Source organism: Hyposmocoma kahamanoa, unplaced genomic scaffold (assembly GCF_003589595.1).
Source record: "Hyposmocoma kahamanoa isolate Upper Pololo Valley unplaced genomic scaffold, ASM358959v1 114, whole genome shotgun sequence".
Taxonomy (NCBI): domain Eukaryota; kingdom Metazoa; phylum Arthropoda; class Insecta; order Lepidoptera; family Cosmopterigidae; genus Hyposmocoma; species Hyposmocoma kahamanoa.
Genome location: NW_020653383.1, coordinates 792,613 through 805,013, shown reverse-complemented (window position 1 = coordinate 805,013; position 12,401 = coordinate 792,613).

Below are 12,401 nucleotides of genomic sequence, written 5' to 3'. Positions count from 1 at the left end.
AGGTAGATAGATTTTGATGCAGATAATTAAATTTTTATTTCTCTTCAGATACAATAAGTATAAATATAGACAAACATGATCTCAGTACAGAGTACTAAAAAAACCGACCTCAAAAGTACGTGGAATAGTACATCTATTTGCTAAGTTTTATTGAAATATCCCCTAGTTCGCCACTATACAGGACTTGACACTGGAGATAATAAAAATCGTTTCTCACTGCTCAAAGTATATTGAGAGAAAAACGCCTTGAATTGGAGAAATAGCAAAATCAACCATTAAAGTAATTGCTCCTAAATTAAAGTTAGGCGCTATTTATAAAAATGAATTTTCATGCGTGAACAGCCACCCTTCAAGGTGGATGATTTTCTTCAAAATGAAATGGGACCACTATGGAAGTACCCCCTTTCCACCAAAAAAAGAATCATGAAAATCGGTTCACAAATACCGGATTTATCGCGTAACATACATACCAAAAAAAAAGAAGAGGAACATACAGTCGAATTCAGAACCTCCTACTTTTTAAAGCCGGTTAAAAATGGCAGTTCGATGCAAGGGTGTTGTAATCAATTACACGCAGATCCCAAGCTGGATATAGTATTATGAATAAAACAAGAACGGTTACAGAGAGCCACGGCACTTTTACTGAAGTGGCAAGATAAGTAAAATAAGTAAAGCAGGTAGAAATTTATATTTTCTTATTTTTCATCTATATACAGCCTATTTGGTTATTTCCTTTATTTCATTCAATATAAATACTATTATGACGAATAAATAATACACAAATGAGGAAAGTACTGCCACCGTACCTATTTCTGTCGCCAAGTAGTAATGTGAAGATTACTGCGTTCCGGTTTTGAATGGTGGTGTGTAGGCGAAATTACATGCACATGGGACTTTTTTTTTATTTTTTTTTATTTTATTATTTTTTTTTATTTTATACCTGACAGGCAAATGACTCCACTCCACCTGATGTTAAGTGGAAAGTGGTATCCAAACGCGAAGAAACCTAGTGCAGCGATGGAATCCTCACTGCACTAGCCGCCTCCACCCTGCCTGCCTACAATATGCCTCTTCACGCCTCGTTTGAAGGACCCCATATCATAAGAGGGAGGGAAGACATGTGCCGGAAGGGAGTTCCATTTGTCAACCGTGCGGCAGAGAAAGGAGCCACCGAACCTTTTAGTACGCGATGGAATGCGGCAGGTAGTGAAACGGTGACTACGAAGGCCAGCACGCGTGCTTCTGAGCAGGAACGGGGAAGGGGGGATGAGGTTGAACAGCTCCTCAGAGCACACACCATGGTAAATGCGGTAAAAGGCGCTAAGCGATGCAACATCTCTACGCAGTTGCAGAGGTTCAAGGCGTGATGAGACCTCTTCGTCGCCTATAATTCGACTTATCAACTTATCTCCCAGGGTGACAGACGCAGTGACAGTGTCCCTCAAATATTTGTAATTTTGCAACTTTTACTGTACCACCAGGCGTACGACTAGTTCGTCCAGTCACTTAGTATCGTATAAAAAAAAATAACTTACTGACGGATACAAGAATGAACGCCACAAATTTCATTATCATTATTAAAAATGTTTACTTTGTTTATCACTCACTCCAGAGTACAATTCAAACGGCCTGTGTACTCTTTATATAACCCTGCGTACCATAGTATTACCAGTGAACTCTTACGAATACAAAAAAGTCATATAAAAAAGAAATTAACTACCGTTAGTACTTCCTTTTCAATTATAATTAGTGAGTTGCACTCTGCATGTCATGTGATATGATTAAGGACGAAGTTTTTTTTAATTCATTAATTAGTAACATCAACAGAATGACTCATTATGATCATTCCTCTCTTCACTAATTGTTGTATCTGAATTGTTTGTTGTAACTACGTAAGCGTAATCTCATTCAGGTTTGAAAAACGAAAATTAGTTTTTTTAAATACCAAGGAACAAGTCGTGCGCCTGGTGATAAGCGACACATCTGTGCATAGCAGTAGCAGTGCTACTCAGAGCTGTAAATCACAAGAAATTTGAAGGGTACTGCCACTCTGTCTTCCTTGTCATACCTAATGTATTTGCATTTCGGTGATTGTTGAGATATTGGCGATGACCTACGGCTCTGAGACGTGGTCACTTACTATGGGCCTCATAAAAAAGCTCAAAGTCATTGGGCTAGTCAATCGGAGCGCAGTTGTCACAGTAATGATACGGCAGAATAGTTTTCAAACAAAAGAAAAAGACATTTCGTCTCTATTTCTGGTTATATACTCGGTGTTGTCGGCTAACTACATTAAATCTACGTAATATGCATATGGTTCTGTGAGATTTAAAATTCACTAAATAAAACATCTAAATATTCTGTTTTGTAAAAATTAATTAGGGCTAATATAAACTCTGATGACTCAACTAGCGTTAACTAAAATAAATATAAATAATAATAATAATAATGTGCCACACAACCACACCAACTATCTGGGGTCAATCTAGGGAATTGCCTGTACAATGATTACCAAAGCAACGGAATTAATTACGAGGCACTACCTAGATGACCAAAACAAATATAAAAATGTTCACTTCCTAGATTGGTCCCGCTGGGAATCAAATCCGATGGTTTGACTTGCCGCCTCTCAAGTACAGGTAATGGGCTCGAATGTGGCCACCTCCGAGTTTTTCCGAATTTATGTGCGAAATTTAATTGGATTGCATTCCCATCATCAACTCATTTATACGTCCTACTGCTGGGCAAGGATCTTCTCTCAGTCGAGGATGTTTGCCATACTCCGCCATGCTGATCCAATGCGGGTTGGGGTTTTCACGCGCTGCCGTGTCAGACGTACCAGAGCTTGGCGTAACAAGCTCTCCATACAAATTAAGTAAATCGACATTCTGTATCTTAAGATACAGGACTTACGATCAACACGTTTAACGCTAAATGCTTAGTACAGAAAACTTCAAGATACCAGAAATTGGCGTAATAGCTATTGTTAATGTAAATTGTATGTAGTTATTAACTAATTATTGATGAACGAAAAAAATGTACTGAAACATGAACTTTGAAATAAAAAAATTGGTCCATTTATTGCAATACAGTTTTGGAGCGGTGTTTTGCCGATTAGTCTCTCTCTCATCTGAGCGTTGTCCCGGTTGCGTCCTCAGCAGGGTTGCTGCGGAGCCCGGGGTCCGCTTTACTACTTTTTCTCCTCCACTTTGCACGGTCTTCGGCATCCTTAGTGGTGAGACCATTGGCACGCATATCACCCTTGGCGACGTCAAGCCAGCACTTCTTGGGTCTGCCCCTTCTACCGGGGCCCGGCGGAGGTGGCATAGCCAGACATTTGTTTCCCACGTAGCATGCCGGTTTCCGTAAGATGTGGCCGTACCAACGTAGGCGGCTTTCTTGCAGTTTATCTGCAATGTCACGGACATGAAGGCTGCCGCGGATGCGGGAGTTTCTGACACGGTCTTTCCGTGAAACTCCACACATCCAACGCAGCATCTTCATTTCCGTGACACGCAGCTCCTGCTTATGACGCTCAAGTACGGGCCACGTTTCACTGCCATATAAAAGGACAGGTCTAATGATGGATTTGTAGACCTGTCCTTTCAGCCTAACCGGCTACTAATCTTGGGGTCACAAATTACACCAGTCACCTCACGCCACTTTGCCCAAGCGGCTGCGATTCGGGCTCTGACGTCGCAGTCGATGTCTCCGGACGCGCTAAGTACAGATCCCAAGTATTTAAACTGGCCCGTAGGCTCGACCGCGTCTTCGCCTATGCGTACGGGTAGGGGATCTGTAGCGTTGCAGACCATGTACTCAGTCTTCGCCACATTTAGTCTCAGACCGCCGCCGCCGTTCTCAAGCGACTCCTTCCACACATTCACTCGTTGTACCAGTCTCCCTCTATCCGCATCCGCCAGCGCGATATCGTCAGCGTACATAAGCATCCACGGGGGTTGCTCATGCGTGTCTCGGATGGAGCTTGAGACCTCGTCTAATATCACGCTGAACAGATAGGGACTGAGAACTGAGCCCTTGTGAACTCCGACTGTGACAGGGAAGGGTTTAGTGTCACCAACAGCAGTCCTAACCATGGAATCGGAATCGCGGTACATGTCTCGGATGATGTCAATATAAGCTTCTGGTACCCCTTTGGATCTCAGTGCCCACCAGATCATTACACGGGGGATACAGTCGAAGGCCTTCTGCATGTCAAGAAACATGAAATGCAGAGGCGTATTCTTCAATCTGTATTTCTCCATGATGACCCTTAGGGCAAAAACAGGATCCATGGTCCCAAGACCAGGCCGAAACCCATATTGACCCTCCGAGACAGCACTCTCCTGTCGGATCCGAGAGTCTATTATACGCTCGAAGAGCTTCATGGTGTGGGACATGACCTTTATGCCCCGATAATCGCCACACTCCTGCACCGATCCCTTCCCTTTGAAGACTGGAGTGATAATACTCAGTCTCCATTGGTTAGGGATTTTACCGGCGAGGAGCACGCGATTAAAGAGGCCGGTAAGGATGCCCACACCACGGGGACCCATTGCCTTCCAGGCCTCGATGGGAACCCCATCGGCTCCGACAGCTTTCCGATTCTTCATGCGACGAAGAGCCAAGTGGACTTCCTCAGGCGTTACCGGTCGCACTAGTCCCTGATTCGGAGGGAGGACCGGTGGCTGCACCTCTCTGTGCTGCTGATTCAGCAGCTCGTGGAAATATGAGCGCCATCTCTCCTTCACCGCGTCGACCTCGCATATAAGGTTGCCATGAGGGTCTTTAATGCAGCGACACTTGGAAATATCTTGTGCCGCTAAGACCCTCGAACGTGCCAGCTTAAAGATAAGCTTCTGCCCCTCAGACGATTCCAACTTGTCATACAACGGCTGCAAGTGGTCCCGTCTGGCTCTGGCTACAGCTTTCTTAGCGGCACGTTTGGCATCCCTATATGCGTCGCGGTCTTCAGAAGATTCGGACGCTTGCCACGTTTTGAAGAGGGCTTTCTTCACCCTCACCTCTCTCTGGACTGTGTCGTTCCACCACCAAGTTTCTTTGTCACATTTGCGACCACCCTTGGACAAGCCCAGCACCGCTTTCGCCGCCTCAGATATGGCAGCCTGAATGTTGTCCCAGTGGTTCTGGACTAGATCACCTTCAGTGTCGGCGCATTTATCGCCGATCGCTGAGATGAACTCCTGGGTCGTGGTACTATCAAGCCGCCACCATTTGATTTGGCGTCGGCAGCACTCAGCGGGCTTGTCGGCCGGCTTTACGCAGAGATCCATGACAAGAAGACGGTGTTGCGCAGTGAGACTCTCACCTGGTATGACCTTGCAGTTGGCCACTTTGCTGATATGATGTCTCCTGGTGAGTAGGAAATCGATTTGGGTGGCGTGTCCGCCGCTCCTGTAGGTGATTAAATGCTCGGGGTTCTTTTTAAAGAACGTGTTCACGATGGCGAGATCGGCCGCCGCACACGTTGTGAGGATGTCTCCTCCCTCCGCGTTGCGACTGCCGTACCCGTAGCCACCGTGGACCCGCTCGAACCCTTCGCACGCCTCACCCACATGACCGTTCAGGTCGCCACCCAAGACGACTGCCTGCGACAAAGGAATGGCACTCAGCACTTCCCCGAGTTGATCCCAGAACCTCGCCCTGTCCGTGTCGCTGCAACCAGCCTGAGGTGCGTAGGCGCCTATCAAGTGGGTCACGACCCCTTCGATAAGCACCCTCACTAACATAAGTCGGTCGCTAAAGCGTTTCACTTCCAGGACGTGATCGTGAAACTCCTCGGAGAGCACCACGGCCACCCCGTTCACGCCCCCAGGAGCACCGGTGTAGATCAGCTTGTAGCCATTCCCATTGAGCCGGGATCTGCTGCCTTTCCACCGAGTCTCCTGCAGGAACGCCACGGTGGAATCAAGGATCTACGGTTAACTGATGATGAAACCATGGTCAGTTTTGATGTTCAGTCGCTGTTTACCAACCTACCAGTAAAAGACTGCATTGAAATTGTACGTAGAAAGCTAAGGGAACATAATAGGTCCATTGAATATGCAGAATTATTAGAACACTGCCTAACATCAGGCTATTTATTGTAGAATTATGAATTCTACCTACAAATTGTCGGTATAGCAATGGGCTCCCCGGTATCTCCCGTTGTTGCCGATATTTTCATGGAAGACTTCGAGGAGCGAGTTTTACCCATGGCCCCAGCTAGGCCGAAGCTTTTCAAACGGTACGTTGATGATACTTTCACAATATTACCTAAAGATCGCATCCCTTCTTTCTTGGACCATCTTAATTCTTTTAGTACTAAGATCCAATTTACTATGGAACAAGAGAATTGTGGTACTTTAGCTTTCTTAGATGTTTTAATTAACAGAAATCTTAATAACACCTTAGGTCATACTGTATTTCGAAAGAAAACCCGTACAGATAGGTATCTCAATGGTTATTCCCATCACCATCATAGCCAGTAAGCTACCGTTGGCAAATCTTTGTTTCAGAGAGCACATGGTGTCTGCGACAGTAATCATCTGGCAGGGGAACTTCAGCATGTAAAGCAAGTCCTACATGCGAATAAGTTGAAGATTCCACGCCAATGCCGCAGGCCCCGTGTGAAACCACCAACAGTCGAGCGAAGACCTGCCATCTTACCTTATGTGAGAGGTGTTACAGACAAGATCGAAAGACCTTTTCCAAGCCCCTGAGGAAGATTTCTCAGTTCCTGAGACCCGTGAAATGTAACATCACCTTACAGGATGCAGGAATTTACAAGTTTGACTGTGAGTGAGGTCTCTCTTATATTGGACAAACAAAGCGATGTATTTGTACTCGCGTCAAAAAAACATATAGCTGATGTCAAACACCGTCGCGTAAACAAGTCTGCAGTCTGCGAGCATGTCATGGATAAACCTACACATTCAATGAAGTTTGATAAACCCCAGGTCCTTGCAAAAGAAGTCCGTTATCTACTCAGGATGCTGTGAGAGGATTAAAAAACATCCTAATTTCAATAGGGAAGCTGGTTTCTTCGTACCACCTGTTTGGGATCCAGTATTTCCTCTAATGAAAAATCTCAAACAGGCATAAGACTGCAGTACTAATTAATATGTTTTAGTTTATTCTAATTTCTATTATTAATTAATAATAAATTGAACTTAATAAGAATTCACTCAATAAAATAATTTGTAAAACTTAATGTAGCGTAAATTGGAAAGTTTCTTTGTAAAATTAAAAATAAGGTATTTAATTAATAACTATTGTAACTATAGTGAAAAAATATAGGGTGGTTTGCATCAATATTAGACATAACTGGTTGAAGACTGTACCACTTCAGTCAACCGTGACCATGGGACCTGTAAAGGGCCCGAAAAGTCGGTTTGTTTGAAAAAACAAATATACGCGTTTTAAATCCGGAAAAATAGTTTCATTTCCTATATGTAATATAAAATTATCTTATATACGTAAAGTGATATAATTCAAATAATATTCTTTAATATTATATGTGTTGGAGTATAACCGTATAGGGAGACTTTGAGGGAAGTTTCTAATTCCCTCGTCACTAATTGTGTCAGGAATTATTTGATAATTGGTCTACACATTCTTCGTTATTAATTCGTTAACCTGGCGGTGAATAAGGGCACATCACATCACAACCAGCCACCTGCCAAACTTCCTCCCCGCCGAAAATCTGACACTTACAACTCCATTCGGTGTTATATATAATAATAACCGTGACCGTCAGGATGGCTGGTCGCCTGTGGCGTCTGGCACTGAGTGTATATTCAAGAATTGCTACCTATTTGCTACCTTTTCTAAATAATTGCTACCTGTGATATATTCTGAGAAATCAAAAAAATTTTGACCAACCATTCTGACGTCAGGATGGCTGGTCGCCTCTTTGTTCAGCATGAAGGGAGCAGTTTTTCCAGAAATATGTATTACCAATAATTGCTACCTATTTGCTACCTTCACGAATTAAAGGTATACACTTCATATCTACATTAGCTAAAAAAAAATATAACCGATTGAATATTTTACGAAAAAGTGCCTGACTAAACTAAAAAAGCAAAAGTTTTTAGTTCTTTATTGCCACAATATAAAGGGCAGGCGTTTAACAATTGCTTCGAGACTAACTAGTCTGGTGAGGTTTCCGATGTATAAAACCGAGAGGGTAGGTAACCATCATAACGCAATATGTATGTCATTTGTCATAAGTGGATCAAATTGTTTTAATTTAATTTATCTGAGGATTCAAAGGTTTTGCTATTGCTAATATTGAGTTTAACATTTATGTTTCTGGTTTAAGTAGTGTTTGGTGACAATGAAAAGAGGGAGGAAGTTTGTTGTGCCACTCGATGTGCAAAAAAATGCATTACTGCAAAAAAAAAAAAATTTTTCCAGTAAATCTGATTTACCGCCGCCTAACGATCCACTGTTTAGTAAAATTAGTACCCTTATATTACATAAAATTTTCTACACAGGAACTATATATTTCTGTAAAGAAAAATTTCGACTTTTTCTTCAGTGGACCTGATAGTTCTGCTATTCATTATGAAGATCAAAACAAAATTCTGTCCAATGATAATCAATCCAAGAAGGAATACAAGGACGAAGTAGCAGTCAGTAAAACAGTAACTTATAATTTTATTATTGATGCCTATCAGTTGGAACGAATGCAACCGTTAAGTAAACGTATAAAGTTAAATCATGGACTATATTTAGAATGAAACATCGCTTGCCTAAGCATCAGTGCGCCCATCTTTTGCGCGAAAAGATTTGGGAGGTTCATCCCATTGCACACAGTTGGATATTTAAACAGTATTCTATTTCTAAAAATAATAAAATAACGTGCAATGGAATTTGCAAAGAATGTAAGACTAACACAAAAATTATAATTAACTGGCCTTCGAATAAAATAGCCCTGTGGAAGTGCACTGTAACTAACTACGATAAAGATTTTGTTCATATTTTTACTAAAAAATTAAAACTATATATATTTTTTAACAAATAATTACAACTAAATTCTTTGTTAATATTGCGTTATGATGGTTACCTACCCTCTCGGTTTTATACATTTGGAATCTCACTCTCAATCTCAAGTAATTGTTGAACGAGTGCCCTTTATATTATGGCAATAAAGCATAAAAAACTTTTGCTTTTTTAGTTTAGTCAGGCACTTTTTCGCAAAATTTTCAATCGGTAATATTTTTTAAATTAATGTAGCATATACCTTTAATTCGTGAAGGTAGCAAATAGGTAGCAATTATTGGTAGTACATACTTCTGGAAAATCTGCTCCCTTCATGCTGAACAAAGAGGCGACCAGCCATCCTGACGTCAGGATGGCTGGTCAAAATTTTTTTTTAATTTCTCAGAATATATCATAGGTAGCAATTATTTAGAAAAGGTAGCAAATAGTATTAAATAGGTAACTTAGTAAAATTCTTGAATATACACTCAGTGCAGGCGCCACAGGCGATCAGCCATCCTGACGGTCACTAATAACCACACTAATAAACACATTGATTACGCGAATAAACCAACTAAGTACTCGATATTTTTATAATCAGTAATCAACTATTTTAATAACGTGCCGTTATATTGATATTGTGTAAAGTAATACATGAAAGTGCCTTACCCCTACGGCGTGTCATAGTAATGAATTGCCTAATGAAATTTACATTGTTATTGAATTTTGAACAAATAAATAAATTTAGAAAACTTCGTTTCCTAGTCGGTCCTACTGGAAATCGAACCAGACCTCCACATAAAACGCCCACAGTGCTGTGCTAATCGTCGGACAATCGAATAAACTGTAATAATTGTAAACAGGAACCAGACGGCAGCATGTATACAGTCGGTGCACTCACTTCGGTATCCACTATTTGTATTGCACTTAGTACAATAAGTGGATACCTAATTGAGGGCATCGACTGTACTACTACATAATATGCAAGGATTCTGAGTGTAATACGGGTTCAAGCAAACAGTGCTAACAGAGTCAGTTCGATCATCTGTAATTATCTGCCGCCTGCCACGTGCCGACCAATTTGACTAGATTATGGACGTGTGGGTATTACACAGTAACTAAGTACTAATCAAAGGCATTGCTTGAGCAAGTTATGTATGTTAATAGCTGCGACCACGGAAGAAAAAAACAATGGAAGTGCCTTAAGCCTCGAATACTATCAGAATCGATGTCACCAAAACTCACATATTCTTTTAATTTCAAACACCAAAAGATCTTGATATTGATTGATCGTAGTTTCATATTTAAAAATAAATAATAAATTCTGGATTGATAATATATAATTTAAAATTTACTTAAATTTACAAAGTTCAATACCATCATTACCTATTATTGCAAGTTATGACGTTTTGATATTATAATAAAATTTCGATCAATGTGCTGTTATCTAGCGATAGCGGTTAATTGCTGAACGACGACGAATTGAAGTTATTAATTTAGTTCTCCAAAATAGAACCGACCATATTGTAGGGGCATAAGCTTTACTTTCGTGATATGAAATACCACCAAGTGTAATATTTTTGATGCGGCTATCATTTTTGCACTCCAAAACATACAGGCATTTTTCTAGGATTTTACAGAATTTGCACAAAAGACACAACCATACCATACAAAACCAAAATGGCGAACAGAGCTCAAGTAGGTTTTTCGAGACATAGTTAGCGCGCGTCAGACGCTAGCTAACCACTTCTACTACTGTATTTATTGTTATGTGGCTGCGACAGAGCATCTGGCATTATTAATTCTTGAAATCGTACCCTTAGTGAAGTAAGTAGGTAAAATTACGTTATGTACTTTTGTATTTAATGGAAACCACCATCTTATGGAAAAGCAATAAAGTATTGAGTATATTTAATATATAATAGTGTTGTGTATTATATATGTTTAATGTATAATATTATGTATCATTTTATTATTAAATATTGATATTCATGTATTATTTATCTTATTTTTATTCGACTTCAAAAAAGGAGATTTTAAATTCGACTGTATTTTTGTTTTGTATGTATGTTACGCGATAATGGCATTTCTAAACGATTTTGATGATTCTTCTTTTGTTGGAAAGTGGTGGACCTCATAGTGGTCGCATTTAAGTTTGAAGAAAATATTCCACCTCTAAGGGTGGCAAACTAGTGGATGAATCCAGTATGGTGCACTTTCCGATAACCGATTTCAATAAAACTTGGCAAATAGATGTAATTCCACGAACTTTTAAGGTCGGTTTTTTTACAGTAATGTTTTTTTCTCTCTCACTTTCTGGTTTTGTTTTTCTTTTAAAAGAGACAGGATTAATTAATTTAATTTTCATCAGTAATTATTTTAATGGATAACTGTAACTGGCCTATCCAAAAATTGCTAAATGTATGTTAAGGTTAAAATTGCATTATGGCTGTTGTTATCCCAAATAAATTGAAATAAAAAGAAAAAATAAGGCCACATCTACAAAAATGGTAACTTTTCAGGAGAGGTTTAACGAATGAAACTAGTCGGTTGGGGTGCAAGGAAGGAACCACCCCGCACTGCGTAACATTCATTTCCTGTACATCTGGCGCACCGTGGGCAACAATCAGCGAGAGGTACCTTGAATGGCAAATCCTTTATCCGCGATGATGGCAAAAATTATATGCACACGATTTGAAGATTAGTCGATTACGCTTAAATAGGAGAGTTCTACAATTTCACATAAACATAATTTGTATCATGTAGTTCGTATTATTTTTATGACTTCCTTGTGATAAAACAAATGTAGATCTCCTTGTGAAAGTGTAGAGCTCTTCTTCTTCTTCGTGAAAGAGTTCGTCGTTCGAAGGAAGTACTTACCACCTTACCTATTTCTGCCGACAAGCAGTAATGTGAGCATAGCTGCGTTTAGGTTTTGAAGGGTAAGGGTGCTGGTGAAATTACAGGCACATGGGACTTGTCAACTTATGTCTCAGGGTGATTTAAAGCTCTGAGTGATACTGCAATTGTTACGAACAAGCGTGTCGCTTACCATCAGGCGCACGATTTATTTGTCCCATCACTTGGTATTATAAAAAAAAAACACTTGTGACGTCTTATCACATGTGGCTTTATTACAGCAAGCGTACGACATGTTAAACACCGCGTTTAAACAAACGTAGTGTTATTTTAATATAGTGTGCTATGATAATAGTCCGCAACTGGCTGCCAAATGGTTGCTAAAATAAATAAATAAGTAATTTTGTTTTATCTCAAGACAATATTACACAACATCACAAGCGTTGCTTCGATCCTAAAGTAAGTAACTAAAGCAGTTTTTTTAAAGAGCTTCGTCATATAATTTATTTATTTTATTTATTTATTTTATTTATTTATTTATATTCAGGTTACTGAGA